Raw genomic sequence first — 22569 nt, forward strand, 5'->3', positions numbered from 1 at the left:
TACTTTCGGTACTTGCAGGTCCGTCACGCACTGGGCTCCGTCTTCCCAGACGTCGCCTCCATCCCGGAGTCTTCCCCCCTGGAGGATAGAGTACTAGATGGCCACGTTCCGGACAGCACGATCTCCCTCATTTACAAGAAATTGATTAATGACCGCTCGGGCTTGCTGACTGGCCTCCGCGAGGCTTGGGTTGCCGATGGGCTGGAGTTGGACGACGAGGACTGGATTTCCGCGGTGGCCTCTCCGAAGGAGGTGGCCATACCGGCTCGCCTTCGCTTCGTCCAGCTTAAGATACTCCACCGGGTTTACATGACGGGGCCAAGGCTTCTGCGTATGGGCTATGCCGAGGATGGGTTGTGTAAGCGTGGGTGTGGTGCTTTGGTGACTTTTTTGCATATTCTGTGGGAGTGCCCGAAGGTGGAGCGATTCTGGCGTGGTGTGCATGAGGTCCTGCGAGTGGTTACGCGTGTCGCGCTGTTGCCTGAAGCGAGGAGATGCTTGCTGAATGTGTGGGAACCAACTGATTACTCGGTTCCACAGACGCGATGGGTGACTCTGGGATATATGATAGCTAAGCGTGACATCGCTCAGCTGTGGGGATCCCAGAGACCCCCGGCGGTGTCGGCCTGGAAAGAACACATGGATTGGTGCATGTTCCGAGAAAAGGTGGTGTATGTGGTGAGGGGTAAGCCTGGGGCGTGGGTGAAAGTATGGGGCCCCTGGAACGCCTACCGTGGGGGTATCTGCGAGCCACCACTGCTGCCTGCTGCCTCACCAGCTCCGTCCCCCTAGTTATCCCCCTCCCCCAGCCCCGGGCACAGGGTTCCCCCAGTCCTTGATCTGGTCCCCTCCCCCTCTTTAGATTCCTGTGGATGGTTGGGGTCCCCCATTTGAGGAGCACGTGCTGTTACTTTCGATTGCGGGTTGCCTTGCGGGTGTGGTTTTTTGTGTTGTTGTGTTCGTATAAAATGAAACCGTATTGTGGGCTCAGAGTCATGTGGCCCACGTCTTGATACCTCCTGATTTACTTCTCTGCAACGCCAAGTGTCTTTTTGTATGTATGTCATATGCTCCTGTCATTCTAGCGGCCGGCCGGAAGGTTGTAGGCCCATACTTGTATATATTTGAGATTGCAATAAACGGTTTCAAAAAAAAAAAAAAAAAAAAAAAAAAGAAAATTTTCGCCATGATAACGCTATATTAACAATACATAGCGCTATGGCAATAATATTTCAGTGATAGCGGTGTTTACCATGGAACATCGCTGGTTTTCCAGCGATGTTCCATGGAAAACAGCGATAACATTGCTGATACGACCCTGTGGCTTCCTTTTAAACAGGCTCCTCTTGAAATCCCTCTCTTTTGCTTTGAAATAGACAACCACCTGGCTTTTGACCTTCTTTCCAAACAGGCTCGGCCTCAAATCCCTCTCTTTTTTGCTTCAGCTAAATCACCTCACTGGCATGATGGAATTAACTGCTTAGAGACGTGCTAGTACCTCTTTGTTATCCTCATGTTCGGAGCAACTTTTTCTGGGGCGCTTCTTTATTTGTACACTGAGCCACATATGCACTTGCAAAAAGCCTGATTTATTTGTCTGAGCTTGGTTAAAGCCCATAGTTTGTCCGGTCCTTGTAAATAGCTATCACTTCATTGATATTTGATATTATTACCCCACAGGTCAAACATAAATCGACCCCGTTTTTTGGAAAAAGAAGCATAATACACGCGCAGTGATTAATGACTCTTGCGCAGGGTAAGCATCATTACCTTTCTGAACACTGATTTAATTACTTGTTCGCATTAGCACACACCCTTAAAGAAGTTCTTTTACTCCGCAGGCTACATACACTCCTCCGTCCCGAAGAAGACCCGCCGTGACGCTTATTAAAAGTTTTTGCGCCTTACATAGGGTCGAAACGTCGACGCATACTAAGAGTCTACGCAACATCTCAGTTCAAAAGCCTATTCACATATGAACAGGAGGCGTATGCGATCAATCATATGGACTTTACCAAAAATCGCACTTTCCCAACTATTCCTTTATTTGTTATACTAAGTGTACTAAGTGTATTGTCTGTATTTACTTCTACATGTCACCCCTCTTTCACACTTCTTTCAATTGTACCATTGTAGCCCAATTTATTTGTTACTTCTTAAAATATTGATTGAAACTTTCGCTTGGGTGTTGTTCTTTTCTCTTCCTGAATCATGGATACATGTTACATGTAATGTATTTATATTGTGAACATCCCAAAGCAATTGTATTTCCCCGACAGAACCATTGTAGCCATATAATACAAATACCCAGGTTCTGAGGGACACAGGGTCACCCCATTATTTTTCATAACTGTGGTCGTATCAGCATAATCCACCTACCATTATTAGTATGCCTTAGTCTGGAAAACAGACGTTAAATTCCAGCATTAAGGCCGAGGTAGCGCGATTTTTTTTATCGCTGCACCTCCTAGTTAAATATCGCGAAGCTGCCTTCGCGATATTTTCATGTGTTGTTTTCACAGCCACGCCTTCTTTGCATCTCATTAGCGATACGAGGCGAGGCTGTGAAAAAACGGGCTCTACATCAAAGAAACACGCGCTAGCGTGCCCTTGATGATATTGCGATATAATTATCGCTAAAGTGGCAATAATTATATCGCCAGCCCTTGCTAATATGCCACCAAATGTCTTAACCTGCATCCTGTGCAACATAAAAAGCACTTAAAAATTCAGAAGCGCAGCTGTGTTCCATGTTATATCTATACATGCGTGGGACTGACCAAAGTGGATTAACCAGTGGTGTATTTTCTGGTCTTGAACATGATGTACAGACGAGAACTCAGAGCACAGCAGAATTAGTGAAATGCAGACAGTTCTCTTGTGAAGCAGCACAAGCAAAGTGTTTATGAGAACGAAGGCATGCAGTGTCGTGTGCAAAAGCGGCCAAATTGTGGCGAAGCAAACACCAACTGATGCTAACTTAGCAATGCCCACTAGTACCCTTATTTCCTCACAACACGTGAATTGGAATTCTTGCAGCTGGAGGACCCACTTTTCAATCCTCGGGGGAGAACGAGCTGATGATCCTTGGAAGAGCGGAATCAGGGGCTTATGATTGGTGATGACCGTGAATGGGTGGCCGTACAGGTAGATGTGGAAGTGTCGGCAGCCCCTCAAGATGGCGATCGTTTCTTTTTCGATTTGCGAGTACCGCTGTTCCGTGGGTGTGAGCGTGCGGCTGGCATATGCCACCGGGGCCCATTCTTCGCAGTCTTGACGCTGAGCCAGCATCTCTCCGAGGCCTGTGGGGCTGGCGTCCACGACGAGCTGTGATTCCCGCTAGGGGTCGAAGTACACAAGGGTGGTTGTCTCGGATAGGGCTGCTTTTGTCAGCTGGAGCGCTTTCTCTTTCTCCGACTCCCATGTCGGTGGTGGTTTTTGTCAGGTCGCGGAGCGGACCTGTGAGGTCTGCTAGGTTCTTGATGAAACGGCCTCAGTATGTCACCATACCCAGAAATCTGCGGACTCCGGAGACAGAGGTTGGGTCTGGCACTTCCTGGATGTCCTACACTTTTCCGGGTCTGGGCCGATGCCTTTGTCTGAGAAATTGTAGCCAAAGAAACTGATGTCCCGCCACAGGAAGTCACACTTTTCGTGCTGCAGTGTGAGCCCACAGTCTCGGAGGCGCGAGAAGACATCTTGGAGGTGGGGGAGGTGGTCTTCCAGTGTAGAGGCGTGCACTAGGATATCATCACTCACATTGAGGGCCCCTTCAAGGCCATGGAGGACGTTCCTGATGATGTTCTGGAACACCTCGGCTGCGCTGGAGATGCCAAAGTTGAGCCTGGTGTACCGCCAGAGGCCAGCGTGGGTCGAGAATGTGGTGATGGGGCAGAAGTCTGGGTGTAGCGGTATCTGGTGGTATCCAGATTGGAGGTCCATCTTCGAGAACCACTTCGACCCCACTAGTTAACCAATGATGTCATCCACCGTCGGTGTGAGGTGGCGTTCCTGCTTGGTAGCCAGGTTGGGAATCCTCATGTCCACACAGATGTGCATTGCATCGGGTTGCTTGGCTTTTTGGCTACGACAATGGGTGATACCCATGGCGTTGGTCCGGTCACCCGTTCAATGATGCCTGCTTTCTCCAGGAGCCGAAGTTCGGCTTCCACTTTCGGCCGTAGGTGAAAGGCTACTCTCCTGTGCCGGAGGGCGATTGGGGCTACTGACTTGTCGATGTGCAATTTGATGGCAGGTTCTTTTAAGCATCCAATTCCATCGAATAGCGGTGAGAAGTCATGGAGCAGATGAGTGAGGCCCTGGGCATGCACGTCGAACGTGAAGTGGATCAAATTGAGGTCCTGGGCCGTCCGGCAGCTGAGAAGGAAACCTGACCCTTCACGTGACACGTAGACGTTTGCGCATTTCCTGGTGCCGTCGTGAGAGAGTTCTGCTTGGCAGACGCCACATAGCATGAGCGGGGTACGGTTGCCAAAAGCGTACACTTGAATGCTGTTGTCGCGTAGCCTCGGGCATTTGGCAGGCCATGGTAGACGTGTTCGGCCATGAGATTGATGGTGGCCCCAGTGTCGATAAGCACAACTACGGCATGGTCCTGCACTGTTATGTTGCAGATAGGTGCAGACAGATGGGTGGCTGTGAGTGTGTTCAGCATGTGTACCACGTGGACAGTGGCAGCATCATCCTCATCCATGTCGCTGTTGGTGGCATCACCCGGTTGTGGCTCGACCACACACACCTGCTTCTGTGAGCTCTTGGGTTGGCGCCTTTGGGATGAGCGCCAGACGGCAGAAAAATTATTCAGTTTCCTGCACGCGCTGCAGGTCTTGCTGTTGGCGGCCGGGGCAAACTCTAGTGTGCGGGTCTGGGTCTCCGCACCATCCACATGGGCGACTCTGTGGGCGGTTCTTGGTTGGAGGAGGCGCAGACTTGTGGGGCTTCGGGCAGTTGTCCCGCGCGTCAGTGAGTAATGGGTTCACAGGCTCTTCCTTGACTGTCGTCGACGAAGTAGAGTCCATGTGGGCGGCGCGTGCCTTGGATAGTTCTTTGGAGTGCCCCAACGTCAGGATGTCTTTCATGGGCATGTTGTGCTCCTGTAGGATGCACTCACGAAGCTTGGAGGAGGCGCACCCCTGGATAAACTGTGCCCGGACTTCGTTGTCCTCGTCTGGGAGGGTACATGTGCTCGCAAGTTCTTTGAGGCGCCCATAGAAGATGTCAACTGATTCGTCTGGTTGCTGACGGGCTTGGCGAAGGAGGAACCACTCGTAGTCAGGGTTAGCTTAAGGCTCGAAGTACGCTGTGATGACATCGCGAATAGAGGCGTCGTTTCTTGGGGGCCCAGCTTTGGGCACCCTTTTGGAGATTTTGTGTATGTCCGCACCACCCAGATGAAGGAGCATGGGCCGTCTCTGTGGCGCCAGGATGTCCACTGCGTCGAAGTAGGTTTCGAGGGGATCCACCCACGCTTTCCAGCGCGCAGCTTGGGATGGGGGAGGGCCAGTGACAGTGAACAGTTCCAGCGGCGGTATGGAGGTCATACGGAGGCGGTAAGTGGTGCCCCTAAGGGTGGACAGCTGCAGGTGGGGGTCCTGTGGGCCTGTAGAGTTGGCAGACTCCAAGCAAGGCCTGCGCGGCAGCATGGTGAATGAGCCAGGAGGTGGGGCAGCCAAGAGTCTGCCATGGGCCCAGAGTGTGGCAGTGAGCATGAGGCCTGATATGCTGCTGGGGCCCTGGTCGTGGCTGTGTTGCTGTGGACAGTGGGCCTGGTATGACGCTGGGGCCTGGACTAGGCTGTGGCTCTGCAGGCAAGCATGGTGCCTTATAGGCTGGTGGGCATTGGCCATGATGGATGTGTTAAGGCCTCAGAAGGGAAGCGACTGCCATGTGCGGCGCTTGCACAGTCCAATGGGGCGTAGCGGCGGGGTGCTGGTAGGGCGCGCGGGGCCGAGGACAGGCTGCGCGCATGCCGCGCAGGACTGGCAGCAGGGGTGGCACTCACTGCTGTATCTTCATGGCCATCATTGGCGTGTGCAGTTCGTGGGCCAGAGGCACCACCGTGCCTGTGGTGACAGCCATTGTCGGGCACAGAGAGCGGACGGAAGGCGAGCAGGAGGATGCGGTTTGTGCTAGGCCCAGTAGCAGCCGCGTGGCTGGATGGGTGCCGCTCCAAGCGAGCGAGGAGTCGCTGCAGGTGAAGTGTGCGGATGTGGGCGCAGGACGTAGCCACCTCATCGCCAGTGTTGTGTTGGGAGTAGGGGGGCCTAGCCACGTGGTGACAGGCCCAGTGCTGGGGGGCACGCACACACAAATGACACACGCTTGGTTAGGGTGGTGGTCACAGCACTAACCATGCCCAGGCTCCCGGGCTCCCCTGCTGAGTCAGGTGGCATGGCCTCGCCCGGCCATCCACAATATTACATCCTTGAAAATATGGGGCAGAGAAATGCGCCTCCGGTGCGGGGTGCAAGGAGCTTGTAAATAAGTCCCTGAAAGTGTAGGGAAGCTGGACTTAGCGGTGAGGCTTAGCCTGCAAGGGAACTGACGTACGGGCTGCAGAAGCCAGGAAACAACAGCAAGGGAGCAGTTAGCCAATGGCAATCAGCAGGCGGGATTACACTCCCACTACTAATTACAACAGGTCTTCTCTTTTACAGTAAATTCGTACAAAATTACTCTTCCAAGGTATTTCCTTTGAGAATGTTGTTAAAGAAATCTGTCAAGTTTATGTGGGGCAATGACCAACAGTTAGCTTTTGATATGTTGAAAAAAGAAATCATCTGTGCACCTTTTTTAACCCTTTCTGTGCCCATGACGAGCTGGACTCGTTATGGAGCACAGTCGCGCTGTGCCCATGACGAGTCCAGCTCGTCATGGCACCCACCCACGGGGGAAGCGCTGGCGCTCCCCCCGTGAGTGGTCGATCTTTTTTTTTTTTACTGGGAAGGCAGGGGAAGACCTTCCCCTGCCTCCCCCCGCCCCCTCCCTCACGTCATCAATGACGTCATTGGAGGTTTCCCCTTTGCTCTCCGAGGCGAAGCCATTTTCTTCCTGCGCGTCGGAGAGTTAAGGTGAGTTTTGGGGCTGGGGAGGGGGGATTATTGCGATCGGTGGGTTAGGTAGGGTGGGGGCACAATGTTGGGGGGGTAGAAATGATTTCTTTTAGGCTCCGCTTTGTTCGTGCACTTGGATCCTCCAATTGCAGTTGCTTGTATGTGAAATGGATCCAAAAAATAAACGCACGCTTTCGAGAGATGCCCTTTTTCTCTCGTTTTCTCTATGAGGGGTGCTGCTAGCGTGGGATGGGGGTGGGGGGCGAAATAAAGTAAGCCATAGGGGTTGCAAAGTGGCCAGATTGATTTTATTTGTATCCAAATACACCAGCATCACATAGTTTGCCAGTGAAGTGCTACTTTCGTTTTCTCGTCTTCCTTTGAACAGCATTGTTGTTCCCGGGGGGGCAAAATAAAGTAAGAAAGAGGGGTTGCAAAGTGGCCAGATTGATTTCATTTACATCCAAATACACCAGCATCACAGAGTTTGCCAGTGAAGCGCTACTTTCGTTTTCTCTTCTTTCTTTGAACAGCATTGTTGTTCCCAGGGGGGTTGAAATAAAGTGAGACAGAGGGGCTGCAAAGTGGCCAGATTGTTTTTTTTTTTTACATCCAAATACACCAGCATCACAGAGTTTGCCAGTGAAGTGCTACTTTCGTTTTCTCGTCTTCCTTTGAATAGCATTGTTGTTCCCAGGGGGGGCGAAATAAAGTAAGACAGAGGGGTTGCAAAGTGGCCAGATTGATTTTATTTACATCCAAATACACCAGCATCACAGAGTTTGCCAGTGAAGCGCTACTTTCGTTTTCTCTTCTTTCTTTGAACAGCATTGTTGTTCCCATGGAGGGGGCGAAATAAAGAAAGACAGAGGGGTTGCAAAGTGGCCAGATTGATTTTCTTTACATCCAAATACACCAGCATCACAGAGTTTGCCAGTGAAGCGCTACTTTCGTTTTCTCTTCTTTCTTTGAACAGCATTGTTGTTCCCAGGGGGGCGAAATAAAGTAAGACAGAGGGGTTGCAAAGTGGCCAGATTGTTTTGTTTTACATCCAAATACACCAGCATCACAGAGTTTGGCAGTGAAGTGCTACTTTCGTTTTCTCGTCTTCCTTTGAACAGCATTGTTGTTTCCAGGGTGGGAGAGTGTACCATTCCTGGAGGTATTGCAATACCTGGTTGATGGGTGAATTGGAAAACACAATGTGCACCATGGCTCTGTGTTTATGGATGTGGTCTACCATACTGCTTATGTTTTGTAATGATGTAAGCAATGGGCAGTGAAACGGTTCCCTTCAGGGCCCTCTAGTCATGTCCATAACTTTTCAGGTGAAACCACTCGCTGATTTCTGAATAGTTAGTGAGAGATCGTTTAGGTAACCACGTTGTTTCTGCTTACATTTCACATGCTTTGCATTCCCTATGAGTGGTTGCTTTTTTTTTTTTAGGCAGCGTATTACTCTTATCAAGTGCATAATTTGAATTGAGCCACATCCAAGTGTTTATAGCGGGCACAATTAGGTTATAGCTGAAGGCAGTGCTAGTTTCTCTCAGTGGTCAAGTATGGCGTTCAGTGGGGATGTGGCACTATGGCCAGAGCTGTCGAATTTGGAACTGGGGAACCGGGTTCAGCATTCATGACCAGTCCACCACACCACTGTACTGAGGGAGCACATTCCCATGCTAGACCGTAGAAGGCCCCACTAGACCTTAGAAGGCTTGATGTCTTAGCAAAAGCAGGTGTACTGTAGTGGTGTCAATTGTGGGTTATCCTTGAAGGCCTGTCCACCACAATCCATACTGAAGTTAAACTCCAGTGTTGCTGACAGGCCTACGAAGCAGCACACCCTAGAGCAACAGTGATCCAGTCGCTGTGACTGTCACTGAGGTCACATGAACCTTGAGCAGGTTAGGGCGATGCGAACGGTGTGACCTCACTGGGTACCTATTTCGGGTGGGTGTTTGCATTGTGATAAGGGGATTACCAGGTAATTATTCACGCAGCTCTCTGATGGATGTCACATGAGGTAAAATACTGCAATAAATGGCAGACACTCTGAAAACAAGAGCAAACGTTATGTTACATGAGGCAATGGTGGTAATTGTGCATGTATCAAAAGCAAACAAAATACAAAAGGTAGCAAACAATACGTTACAAGAGGAAAAGTGACATGTGTGCAACTTACAAAAGAGTAAAAAGTACAAGTAGAGGTATAAAAGTGCAATAAATGGCAGACACGCAAAACACAGGAACACACTGGGAAGGCACTTCTACGGGCATGGAGAACAGAAATTGCTATAATGTAAAGACTTCCTTCAGACAATAGAGAGGGTGTGAATTAAGTTTGGAAGTGTCTTTGCAGGAGAACTTTGAGGTCAGTTTTGAAGGACTGGGAAGAGGGAGGGGGTGGTCCGGAGCTGAGGCTCAGTTCCAGATTCTCGCACCGTTGCTTGTAAAGGATTGGGCCATCGATCTTTCCTTCTTGAAAGTGGGAGGTTCTAGTAATACATTTTGCGCAGTACGTGATGGTCTAGAGCATTATATGCATATGTGACAATAAAGTTTTTTTCTCCTTTTTATTCTAGTCTAAAGCTTTTCGACAGTGGTTGTTCTGCAGTTCTATGTAGTTGCATTGTTTTGGTAAGAACTTTTTTTTGGTTGTATTTACTCCAAATGAGTAATATTATAATGTCTGAATGATTTTTTTTGTAAGTGATGTCATAATGGCGGCATATTTAGTTAGTGGCTTGAGCATGAAATTCTTTGCGATGTGTTTTGCATAGTCTTATGTGTAATTGCTTTTCTCTTTCTTTTTTAGTGGGATATTGTTGATCCATACTGTGTCTGTACAGAGTAGGTGGTGGTGAGTAGTTTAGCTGCCTCTGGAAAGTGAGTGGTATTGTTTTGGAGTATATATGAGTTTTTGATAAAGGTGCTTTTTGTTTATTACTTATTTTATAAAGATTGTTGTTGTTGACTTGTTGACAAGTTTCCTTTATTAGTAAGCAATATGGCTAGCCGTAGAATGACTGCTCAACAGGTGGTCGGTATGCTTCTTGAATCTTCCTCTGAGCATGATTATGAGACTGACAGTGCATCTGAGGGAGAGGAGGGAGGGGAAGATTCTGGCAGTGAGTTTTCACTCAACATGGAATCATCGGATGATGAAGGAACTCTCAGTGCAGATGAAGGTACTCTTGGTGTGGATGAAGCAACTCTCAGTGCGGATGAAGTGCCTGTCTTACAGGAGGAAGCTGCTGTGCCGATGGTGCAAGAGGCATCTGGATTGCAGTCTGAGGCTTCTAGGCTTCCTACTGGAAGTGCTGGACTTTGGGTTGATCCAAACATGGTGCAGCCGGTGTTGCCTGCCTTTAGCGGTGATGCAGGGTGTACAGTGCTTTGTGAAAACTTTTTGCCTATACAGTTTTTTCAGTTGTTTATGGATGATGTATTTTTGGGTGAGATTGTTGAGCAGACGAATTTGTATGCTGAACAGTTTTTGAGGGACAACAGCGACAAACTTAGGCCCAAGTCTAGAGCTACCCGGTGGACTCCCACATATCTGGAAGAGATTAAGAAGTTTTTGGGTTTGACTTTATTGATGGGTGTGGTAAGGAAGCCAACCTTGGCTTCATATTGGTCTACTAGCCCCTTGTTGGCAACTGCCATATTTCCTGCAGTTATGACTCGTAATCGGTATTTACTTTTGCTACGTATGCTGCATTTTGTTGATAATTCTATGGCGTTGCCACGAGATCACCCTGACTGTGACAGTCTTTTTAAGATTCGGCCCGTTCTTGATCACTTTGTAGATCGATTTTCTGAGATCTATACTCCAGGGAAAGAAATATCTATTGATGAGTCTTTGGTCTTGTTCAAGGGCCGTTTGGTTTTTAGGCAGTACATCCTTAGCAAGAGGGAACGCTATGGAATTAAGCTGTATATGTTGTCTGAGAGTAGGACAGGATATGTTTTAAATTTTCGTGTGTACACTGGTAGAGATTCTATTATTGACCCCCCAGGTTGTCCGTCCACTTTTGGAGTTTCAGAGAAAATTGTGTGGGATCTTGCTAGAAGACTGTTTAACAGAGGCCACCATTTGTACGCTGATAACTTCTATACTGCTGTGCAATTATTTAAGGAATTGTATAAAGTGGACACTTATGCATGTGGCACAATCCGCTCTAACCGTAAAGGTTATCCGAAAGAGCTTGTTTGCAAAAAACTTCAGAGGGGGCAGTGCAGTTCCTTGCGTAGTGATGAACTACTAGCTGTAAAATTTGTGGACAGGAGGGATGTGTACATGCTGACTACCATCCATGATGAGAGTACCTCACCTGTGGCTGTTTGGGGTCAGGTTTCTGAAGTGCGCAAACCTGTGTGCATTCTAGACTACAATAAGCACATGGGTGGTGTTGACAGAGTAGATCAGAGGCTGGAACCTTACTCTGCTATTCGGAAGGCTTATGTTTGGTATAAGAAGTTGGCCATCCATTTCTTCGAATTAGCAATTTTCAATGCTTTTATTGTGTTCAAGGAGTGTTCTCCTGCGTCAAAGTTGACATTTCTTCAGTTTCAGCACTCTGTGATAGCTAGCCTTGTTGTTGTGGAACAGGCAAGTGTTCCTAGATTTGGAGTGGTGGAGGATGTGGTTCGATTGAAAGATCGCCACTTTCCTGATGTCATCCCTCCCACACCGGCAAAAGATTTTCCCACTAGGAGATGCAGAGTCTGTTGGCCAAGAGGTACGCGGAAGGAGATTCGTATGTACTGCCCCGACTGTCCATCTAAACCTGGGCTGTGTATCCCTGCTTGTTTTAGAGCGTACCACACGCAAAATAATTTTTGGGAGCATTCATGAGTGGTAAAGGGAACTACCTGGTCTTTATTCTTTAAAAAATTTGATTCTGTTTCAAGGTTGGCGTTAGTGCAATGTGTTTGGTTTCTGATTTTGTATTTGTAGATTTGTATCTATTTGCGATTTGTTTGTGTTTTTATTTTTGTCTAAAAAAAATCCTAAATGTGTTGGCGGTGTGTGTGGACTGGAACTTGGTTGGCGGTGTGCGTGGAATGGTGTTTGGCTGGCGGTGTGTGAGTAGTGACTTGCTACTGGTCACTACACACACTGCTAGCTGAGTGCCACTACGCAATCCATCAGCTTGTGTAGTTGCTGTGTCAGGAATGTGGGCGTGTGAAAGTGATGGGCCCTTGAATGGCGCTGTGTGCTGGTGTGAGTTTTGTTATGTGATGGGCCCGCGGCTGGCGGTGTGAATGGTTTTGTATGTCTCACATGTATGAAAGGTGTATGAATGGCCTGTAAAGAGGTTGGTGCCTTGTCGTGGCTTTACAGCTCACGAGCTGTGAGTCAATGGTTCAGTTTCTCGCCCTTTCAATTATTAACAGTGCATTTCATTTTTGTGAAATCACTTGCTAATACATTTGTATATACTGAACCATCACTCACCCTCGTGCCAAATCCAACCAGTATGTGTGTGTGCTTGAGGATTAGATGGCTGTGCAGTAATATTTGCCTTCCTGAAGCAGGGTGTACCTTGTCCCTTTTGTGAATTTTGTAATGTGTTGTTTTTGTGCCTGGTGGTGCGAATGGTCTTGTGTGTATCACGTGTGAAAGGTGTGTGAATGGCCTGTAAAGCGGTTGGTGCCTTGCCGTGGCTTTACAGCTCACGAGCTGCGAGTCATTGGTTCAGTTTTTTCTCCATTTAATTATTGACAGTGCATTTCATTTTTGTGAAATCTCTTGTTAATAAAATGTAATATACTGAACCATCACTCGCCCTCGTGCCAAATACAACCAGTATGTGTGTGCGTTTGAGGAATAGATGGCTGTGCAGGAATCTTTGTCTTTTTAGTTTCTCTGCCAAGGTGTATGTTCCATGTAAGAATAACCCACCAACTGTAGATATTGTTGTAAACCCACGGGAGTTCATGGTGATGTCTCTCTTGTGAATTCTAAAAAGTTATTTTATCCACAATGTCCTGCAAACCTCAAAATGTCTGTCACATTTTCCATGCAATATTGTTCCGAAATTCTCACGCTGTAGAAACAAACAATGTTAAAACGATCTGGTTTTGCAAGGGGGTCAACTGTCTTTTTGGCCCGTGCTCGGCGGCCATCTAAGGAAACCTACCAAACACATACATTTCTGTAAACTAGACACCCGGGGGCTTCCAGGGAGGTATGGCTTGCATGGATCCCCCAACGTTTCCTTACCCAGAATCCCCTGCAAACCTCAATTTTAGCTGAAACAATCACTTTTTTCACACATTTTTGTGTGGGAAAGTTGTGGCATCACCGGGCTCACTCAAATTTCCCACCTCCCAGCGTTCCCCTGGGTCTCCCGGTAAAAATGGTGCCTCACTTGTGTGGGAGGTCCAAGTACCCGCGACAGGCAAGGGCCCAAAACGTAGTGTGGTGACATCAAAATTGCCTATCTCAAAACCACCTGGTTTTGCAAGGGGGGCCACCTGGGTTTTTGGCCCAGTGCTCTGCGGCCTTCTAGGGAAACCTACCAAACCCATACATTTCTGAAAACTAGACACCCAGGGGCTTCCAGGGAGATATGGCTTGCATGGATCCCCCAACGTTTCCTTACCCAGAATCCCCTGCAAACCTCAATTTTAGCTGAAAAAATCACTTTTTTCACACATTTTTGTGTGGGAAAGTTGTGGCATCACCGGGCTCACTCAAATTTCCCACCTCCCAGCGTTCCCCTGGGTCTCCCGGTAAAAATGGTGCCTCACTTGTGTGGGAGGTCCAAGTACCCGCGACAGGCAACGGCCCAAAATGTAGTGTGGTGACATCAAAATTGCCTATCTCAAAACCACCTGGTTTTGCAAGGGGGGTCACCTGGGCGTTTGGCCCGGTGCTCGGCGGCCATCTAGGGAAACCTACCAAACCCATACATTTCTGAAAACTAGACACCCGGGGGCTTCCAGGGAGGTATGGCTTGTGTGGATCCCCCAACGTTTCCTTACCCAGAATCCCCTGCAAACCTCAATTTTAGCTGAAAAAATCACTTTTTCACACTTTTTTGTGTGGGAAAGTTGTGGCATCACCCAAATTTCCCACCTCCCAGCGTACCCCTGGGTGTCCCGGTAAAAATGGTGCCTCACTTGTGTGGGAGGCCCAAGTACCCGCGACAGGCAAGGGCCCAAAACTTAGTGTGGTGACATGAAAATTGCCTATCTCAAAACCACCTGGTTTTGCAAGGGGGGTCGCCTGGGTTTTTGGCCCGGTGCTCGGCAGCCATCTAGGGAAACCTACCAAACCCATACATTTCTGAAAACTAGACACCAGGGGGCTTCCAGGGAGGTATGGCTTGCGTGGATCCCCCAACGTTTCCTTACCCAGAATCCCCTGCAAACCTCAATTTTAGCTGAAAAAATCACTTTTTTCACACTTTTTTGTGTGGGAAAGTTGTGGCATCACCGGGCTCACTCAAATTTCCCACCTCCCAGCGTTCCCCTGGGTCTCCCGGTAAAAATGGTGCCTCACTTGTGTAGGAGGCCCAAGTCCCCGCGACAGGCAAGCGCCCAAAACGTAGTGTGGTGACATCAAAATTGCCTATCTCAAAACCACCTGGTTTTGCAAGGGGGGTCACCTGGATTTTTGTCCCAGTGCTCGGCGGCCATCTAGGGAATCCTACCAAACCCATACATTTCTGAAAACTAGACACCCGGGGGCTTCCAGGGAGGTATGGCTTGCGTGGATCCCCCAACGTTTCCTTACCCAGAATCCCCTGCAAACCTCAATTTTAGCTGAAAAAAATCACTTTTTCACACTTTTTTGTGTGGGAAAGTTGTGGCACCACCGGGCTCACTCAAATTTCCCACCTCCCAGCGTTCCCCTGGGTCTCCTGGTAAAAATGGTGCCTCACTTGTGTGGGAGGCCCAAGTACCCGCGACAGGCAAGGGTCCAAAACGTAGTGTGGTGACATCAAAATTGCCTATCTCAAAACCACCTGGTTTTGCAAGGGGGGTCACCTGGGTTTTTGACCCGGTGCTCGGCGGCCATCTAGGGAAACCTACCAAACCCATAAATTTGTGAAAACTAGACACCCGGGGGCTTCCAGGGAGGTATGGCTTGCGTGGATCCCCCAACGTTTCCTTACTCAGAATCCCCTGCAAACTTCATTTTTAGCTGAAAAAATCACTTATTTCACACTTTTTTGTGTGGGAAAGTTGTGGCATCACTGGGCTCACTAAAATTTCCCACCTCCCAGAGTTCCCCTGGGTCTCCCGGTAAAAATGGTGCCTCACTTGTGTGGGAGGCCCAAGTACCCACGACAGGCAAGGGCCCAAAACGTAGTGTGGTGACATCAAAATTGCCTATCTCAAAACCACCTGGTTTTGCAAGGGGGGTCACTTGGGTTTTTGGCCCGGTGCACGGCGGCCATCTAGGGAAACCTACCAAACCCATACATTTCTGAAAACTAGACACCCGAGGGCTTCCAAGGAGGTATGGCTTGCGTGGATCCCCCAACGTTTCCTTACCCAGAATCCCCTGCAAACCTAAATTTTAGCTGAAAAAATCACTTTTTTGACACTTTTTTGTGTGGGAAAGTTGTGGCATCACCGGGCTCACTCAACTTTCCCACCTCCCAGCGTTCCCCTGGGTCTCCCGGTAAAAATGGTTCCTCACTTGTGTGGGAGGCCCAAGTACCCACGACAGGCAAGGGCCCAAAACGTAGTGATGCGACATTTGGGATAGGCAATGTTGATGTCGCATCACTACGTTTTGGGCCCTTGCCTGTCGTGGGTACTTGGGCCTCCCACACAAGTGAGGCACCATTTTTACCGGGAAACCCAGGAGAACGCTGGGTGGTGGGAAATTTGAGTGAGCCCGGTGATGCCACAACTTTCCCACACAAAAAAGTGTGAAAAAAGTGATTTTTTCAGCTAAAATTGAGGTTTGCAGGGGATTCTGGGTAAGGAAACGTTGGGGGATCCATGCAAGCCATACCTCCCTGGAAGCCCCCGGGTGTCTAGTTTTCACAAATGTATGGGTTTGGTAGGTTTCCCTAGATGGCCGTCGAGCACCGGGCCAAAACCCCAGGTGACCCCCCTTGCAAAACCAGGTGGTTTTGAGATAGGGTATTTTGATGTCACCACACTACGTTTTGGGCCCTTGCCTGTCGCGGGTACTTGGGCCTCCCACACAAGTGAGGCACCATTTTTACCGGGAGACCCACGGGAACGCTGGGAGGTGGGAAATTTGAGTGAGCCCGGTGATGCCACAACTTTCCCACACAAAAATGTGTGAAAAAAGTGATTTTTTCAGCTAAAAGTGAGGTTTGCAGGGGATTCTGGGTAAGGAAACTTTGGGGGATCCACGCAAGCCATACCTCTCTGGAAGTCCCCGGGTGTCTAGTTTTCAGAAATGTATGGGTTTGGTAGGTTTCCCTAGATGGCCGCCGTGCACCGGGCCAAAAACCCAAGTGACCCCCCTTGCAAAACCAGGTGGTTTTGAGATAGGCAATTTTGATGTTACCTCACTACGTTTTGCGCCGTTTCCTGTCGCGGGCACTAGGCCAACACACACAAGTGAGGTACCATTTTTCTCTAAAGACTTTGGGGAACGCGGGGTGGGTGGAAATTTGTGGATCTACGCAGATTCCGGAACTTTCCACCACAGAAATGTGGGGAAAATGTGGTTTTTTTTACACTTTTTTAGGTTTGCAAGGGATTCTGGGTAACAGACCCTGGTGCGAGGCAGTCAAGTCACCCCATCCTGGATTCCCCTGGGTGTCTAGTTTTAAAAAATATATAGGTTTGCTAGGTTTCCCAAGGGGCCCGCAGAGCTAGGGTTCAAAAACTACAGCTCGTCATTTTGCCAAAAAAGGGTCATTTTTCACTGCGAAATTGAGGTGTGACCACGTTGTGTTTTGCGCCGTTTCCTGTCGCGGGCACTAGGCCGACCCACACAAGTGAGGTACCGTTTTTCCTGTAAGACTTTGGGGAACGCGGGGTGGGTGGAAATTTGTGGATCCTCGCAGATTCCGGAACTTTCCACGACAGAAATGTGGGGCAAATGTGTTTTTTTTGACAACTTTTTAGGTTTGCAATGGATTCTGGCTAAAAGACCCTGGTGGGAGGCAGTCAAGTCACCCCATCCTGGATTCCCCTGGTTGTCTAGTTTTCAAAAATGTATAGGTTTGCTAGGTTTCCCAAGGTGCCCGCAGAGCTAGGGTTCAAAAACTACAGCTCGTCATTTTGCCAAAAAAGGGTCATTTTTCACTGCGAAATTGAGGTGTGACCACGTTGCGTTTCGTGCAGTTTCCTGTCGCGGGCACTAGGCCGACCCACACAATTGAGGTACAGTTTTTCTCGTAAGACTTTGGGGAACGCGGGGTGGGTGGAAATTTGTGGATCCACGCAGATTCCGGAACTTTCCACGACAGAAATGTGGGGAAAATGTGTTTTTTTTGACAATTTTTTAGGTTTGCAAGGGATTCTGGGTAACAGACCCTGGTGGGAGGCAGTCAAGTCACCCCATCCTGGATTCCCCTGGGTGTCTCGTTTTCAAAAATGTATAGGTTTGCTAGGTTTCCCAAGGTGCCCGCAGAGCTAGGGTTCAAAAACTACAGCTAGTCATTTTGCCAAAAAAGGGTCATTTTTCACTGCGAAATTGAGGTGTGACCACGTTGAATTTTGCGCCGTTTCCAGTCGCGGGCACAAGGCCGACCCACACAAGTGAGGTGCCGTTTTTCTCGTAAGACTTTGGGGAACGTGGGGTGGGTGGAAATTTGTGGATCCCCGCAGATTCTGGAACTTTCCACGACAGAAATGTGGGGAAAATGTGTTTTTTTTACAATTCTTTAGGTTTGCAAGGGATTCTGGGTAACAGACCCTGGTGGGAGGCAGTCAAGTCACCCCATCCTGGATTCCCCTGGGTGTCTAGTTTTCAAAAATGTATAGGTTTGCTAGGTTTCCCAAGGTGCCCGCAGAGCTAGGGTTCAAAAACTACAGCTAGGCATTTTGCCAAAAAAAGGACATTTTTCACTGCGAAATTGAGGTGTGACCACGTTGCGTTTTGCGCAGTTTCCTGACGCGGGCACTAGGCCGACCCACACAATTGAGGTACCGTTTTTCTCGTAAGACGTTGGGGAAGGCGGGGTGGGTGGAAATTTGTGGATCCACGCAGATTCCGGAACTTTCCACGACAGAAATGTGGGGAAAATGTGGGGTTTTTTTACCATTTTTTAGGTTTGCAAGGGATTCTGGGTAACAGACCCTGGTGGGAGGCAGTCAAGTCACCCCATCCTGGATTCCCCTGGGTGTCTAGTTTTTAAAAATGTATAGGTTTGCTAGGTTTCCCAAGGTGCCCGCAGAGCTAGGGTTCAAAAACTACAGCTAGTCATTTTGCCAAAAAAGGAACATTTTTCACTGCGAAATTGAGGTGTGACCACGTTGCGTTTTGCGCCGTTTCCTGTCATGGGCACTAGGCCGACCCACACAAGTGAGGTACCGTTGTTCTCGTAAGACTTTGGGGAACGCGGGGTGGGTGGAAATGTGTGGATCTACGCAGATTCCGGAACTTTCCACGACAGAAATGTGGGGCAAATGTGGGTTTTTTGACAATTTTTTAGGTTTGCAAGAGATTCTGGGTAACAGACCCTGGTGGGAGGCAGTCAAGTCACCCCATCCTGGATTCCCCTGTGTGTCTAGTTTTCAAAAATGTATAGGTTTGCTAGGTTTCCCAAGGTGCCCGCAGAGCTAGGGTTCAAAAACTACAGCTAGTCATATTGCCAAAAAAGGGTCATTTTTCACTGCGAAATTGAGGTGTGACCACGTTGCGTTTTGCGCCTTTTCCTGTCGCGGGCACTAGGCCGACCCTTACAGTTGAGGTACCGTTTTTCTCGTAAGACTTTGGTGAACGCGGGGGGTGGGTGGAAATTTGTGGATCCACGCAGATTCCGGAACTTTCCACGACAGAAATATGGGGAAAATGTGTTTTTTTTGGACAATTTTTTAGGTTTGCAAGGGATTCTGGGTAACAGACCCTGGTGGGAGGCAGTCAAGTCACCCCATCCTGGATTCCCCTGGGTGTCTAGTTTTCAAAAATGTATAGGTTTCCTAGGTTTCCTATTAGAAATGAGGGGGCTCTGGTTGGCGCAGGTGTGTACCCACAACAAGCAGGGACCCTTTACTTCTTGTCAGGGCGAAGGATGACTCCCCAGAATAACCCCTGCTCACCCTCTAGGTGCGTGGCGCAAGCAGTCTAGGCTAAGTCTCAGGCGTACACGGTTAAGCAAGTGCAATTATACATACAGTAAACCCCTTGCATGCACCACAAACGGACACCAATCAGGAAGTATATAAAAATAAGCTTTTATGTAGATTCAGCAGATTCAATACAAGGCCCAGTAACGTTAAACTGATGGGGCCACAACTCTTAGGAATACGGTAAAGTTCTCTTTGTTACGGAAAGTTCTTAGGAGGGCACAAGGTAACTGTGGGCCTCAGCGCACTGCGTGCTGAGGCGGCGACCCAGAAGCACACGGCAGATGACAGGGAAATCAGAACGTTGCGGACCCTGGATTCGATGCGAGCTCGCGGTCGAGTTCGTAAGTACAGTACCTTGTTTCTTGACGCAAAGGCGGGTGCGGAATTTCAGCGGCTCTTCGACAGAAGGGCGAGGCGGCGTCCGGGGCTCCCACACGTCACGATGGGGGTCTGATCTTCAGGCTCATGGCAAGAGCGGGATGTTGCAGGTGGCCGGTGAACAAAGCGGGGCAGCCGGGCACGCAGGTTACGTCCGGGCCGTCCGAGGCTTGGAGATGCTCACAACGCCGATTCCGGCGGGAGGGTGAAGGTGCGCAGCGAGCCTCCGGCGAGCGAGGTGACAGGGGCAGCCCAGCACAGCGTAGGGGGAGCGGCTCAGATCGAGCGAGGCTCTTCCCAAGGCGGGGGCGGCTAAGCTGTCCTGGTCACGGCTCAGGGAGGGACTGGGGCACGAGGGTCACAGCTCCGGCGAGGGAAAGGACACCACAGTCCAGCGGCAGGTGAGTGAAGATCAGGTAGAGCCCAATGGTCCTGGGGCTCAGTTCAGGGGGCAAGCTCGTTTCAGGCCCTTGGAGATCGTTTTGAAAAGCACAAGTCTTGAAAGTAAAAAATAAAGCAAAGTCTTCAGCAAAAGGTTCCTCTTCTCTCCTTTGGCAGCAAGGTCACCACTGCAGGCCAGTCCCCCAGGATAAGGACAGTCTTCCTCCTTACAGCTTTCCCGGTGCCTCCTCCTCAGGCAGAGATTCTTCTTGGTCAAAAGTGGATCTAGTTTCTTAGGAGCAGGGCTCCTACATTTATACAGCAAATCTTTTGTTCTCCCAGGCCAGGGGGGCCCTTGCCTAGTCCAGTCCGGTTTCTGAGCACTTTGTTTACGCCATGCAGGCTTCTTCTTTCAGAGTGCAGGGCAGAGTCATCAGACGCTCCACAGGGGGTGGAGCCGGCATTGTGGTGGCAGAGCACTGTCCTATTCAGGGCCTAGGAGTACTCCCCCCACCCATCTACCTGTCGATCGTCCTATTCACCACCAGGCTACCTAGCCCTGCCCATCTGGGTTCCCCCAGCCCTGTCACTCACACCAGCCAGACATCAGATACACATCACGCAGAGGCGGGCTGAAATGTTTAGGCAAGAAAAGGCCAGCTTTCTAAAATAGGCATTTGCAAACGCGGAATATTAAAATAAACCTTGGGAAAAGATGTACCTTATTATTCCGAGTTCAGGCATACTAAACTCGATCTTCTACCATGTTCCCTGGGTCGGTTAGGATCATAGGATGTAACAATCCTAGCCGCCCATACTGGCCTATGAGAACAGGGTAGCCTTACAGTAGTGAACAACAAGATGGTGGTAATTCACTACTAGGACATGCCACGCATCCAGGCTTGTCCTACCTTATGCTTACAACGCACCCTGCCCGTGGGCCTACCTGAGGGGTGACTAACATGAAGTTAAGGGAAGGTTTAGGGACCGGCAAGTGTGGGCACTTGCCGGTCAGCATGTCAGTACCAGACTGCACGCAGGTTCTGCGATGGCAGACCTTAGACATATTTTACCGGCCGCTTCTGTGGGTGGCACAACCAGTGCTGCAAGCCCACTAGTGGTGTTTGCATTTACATGCCCTGGCGCTCCTGGCGCACTTTACTGGGGTCTGACAGTAAACCAAACAATCCAATCATGGAATCCAACCAACACATATAATTTACATAGGGAGCACTCGCACTGCGACACTGGTTGGCAGTGGCACAGCGCGCTGAGCGGCCAACACCATAAAAGCACATGAGGCACAGCGACAAAAAGAGGAAGGGAGACTCACGCCTAGGTGCCAGGTCTAACACGTGTCCCATCCAGCTGAAAAGTGGGGAGAACTACCCTACCCCAGGGAGTTCCTCATCACTAAGGCGGAAAAATCTGGACAGACCGTCAGCATTGGCGTGATCTGTACCAGGGCGATGCTCCACCGTGAAATCCATACCCTGTAGGGAAATGGACCACCTCAACAGCTTTGGATTCTCACCCCTCATATGCATCAACCATCTGAGGGGCCTGTGGTCCGTCTGAACCCGGAAGTGAGACCCAAACAGGTAGGTCTTAGCTTCTTCAGCGTCCAGACCACAGCAAATGCCTCACGCTCAATAGCACTCCACCTCTGTTCCCGTGGAAGTAACCTCCTGCTAAGAAAGGCTATGGGTTGATCTAGGCCCTCCTCATTAATCTGTGAAAGAACAGCCCCCACACAATGCTCTGAAGCGTCTGTCTGAACGATAAACTCTTTGGAGAAGTTGGGAGCCAAGAGCAAGGGCGCCGTGCACATAGCAGTTTTCAGGGCCTCAAAAGCTTTCTGACAGGTGTCAGTCCAAATCACTTTCCTGGGCTGCTTCTTCGAAGTCAGCGCTGTCAAGGGGGCAACCATGTTGCCATACCCCTTGACAAACCTCCTGTAGTACCCGGTGAGACCTAGGAAGGCTCTCACCTCTGTCTGGGTTTTGGGCGACTCCCAATTCAGGACGGTTTCTATCTTGGGCTGAAGGGGTGCCACCTGGCCACTCCCAACTTGGTGCCCCAAGTACACCACGGAACCCTGCCCGATCTGGCACTTACTCGCCTTGATCGTGAGGCCTGCCTTGCGCAGCGCCATCAACACTTCCCAGAGGTGGCGCAGGTGTTCTTCCCAAGTGGAGCTGAACACCGCGATGTCATCCAGGTAGGCCGCACTGAACGAATCCAGCCCAGCCAACACCTGGTTGACCAATCTCTGAAAGGTGGCAGGGGCATTCTTCATCCCAAAGGGCATAACCCGGAACTGGTAGTGCCCATCTGGGGTGGAAAATGCTGACCTCTCTTTGGCCCCCTCGGTCAAGGCGATCTGCCAATACCCAGACGTTAAATCAAACGTGCTGAGGTAGTGGGCAGCCCCTAGCCGATCTATGAGCTCATCAGCTCTGGAGATGGGGTGTGCGTCAGTCCTAGTGAC

The sequence above is a fragment of the Triturus cristatus genome, chromosome 8, assembly GCF_964204655.1.
Source record: "Triturus cristatus chromosome 8, aTriCri1.1, whole genome shotgun sequence".
In the NCBI taxonomy this organism is placed as follows: Eukaryota; Metazoa; Chordata; class Amphibia; order Caudata; family Salamandridae; genus Triturus; species Triturus cristatus.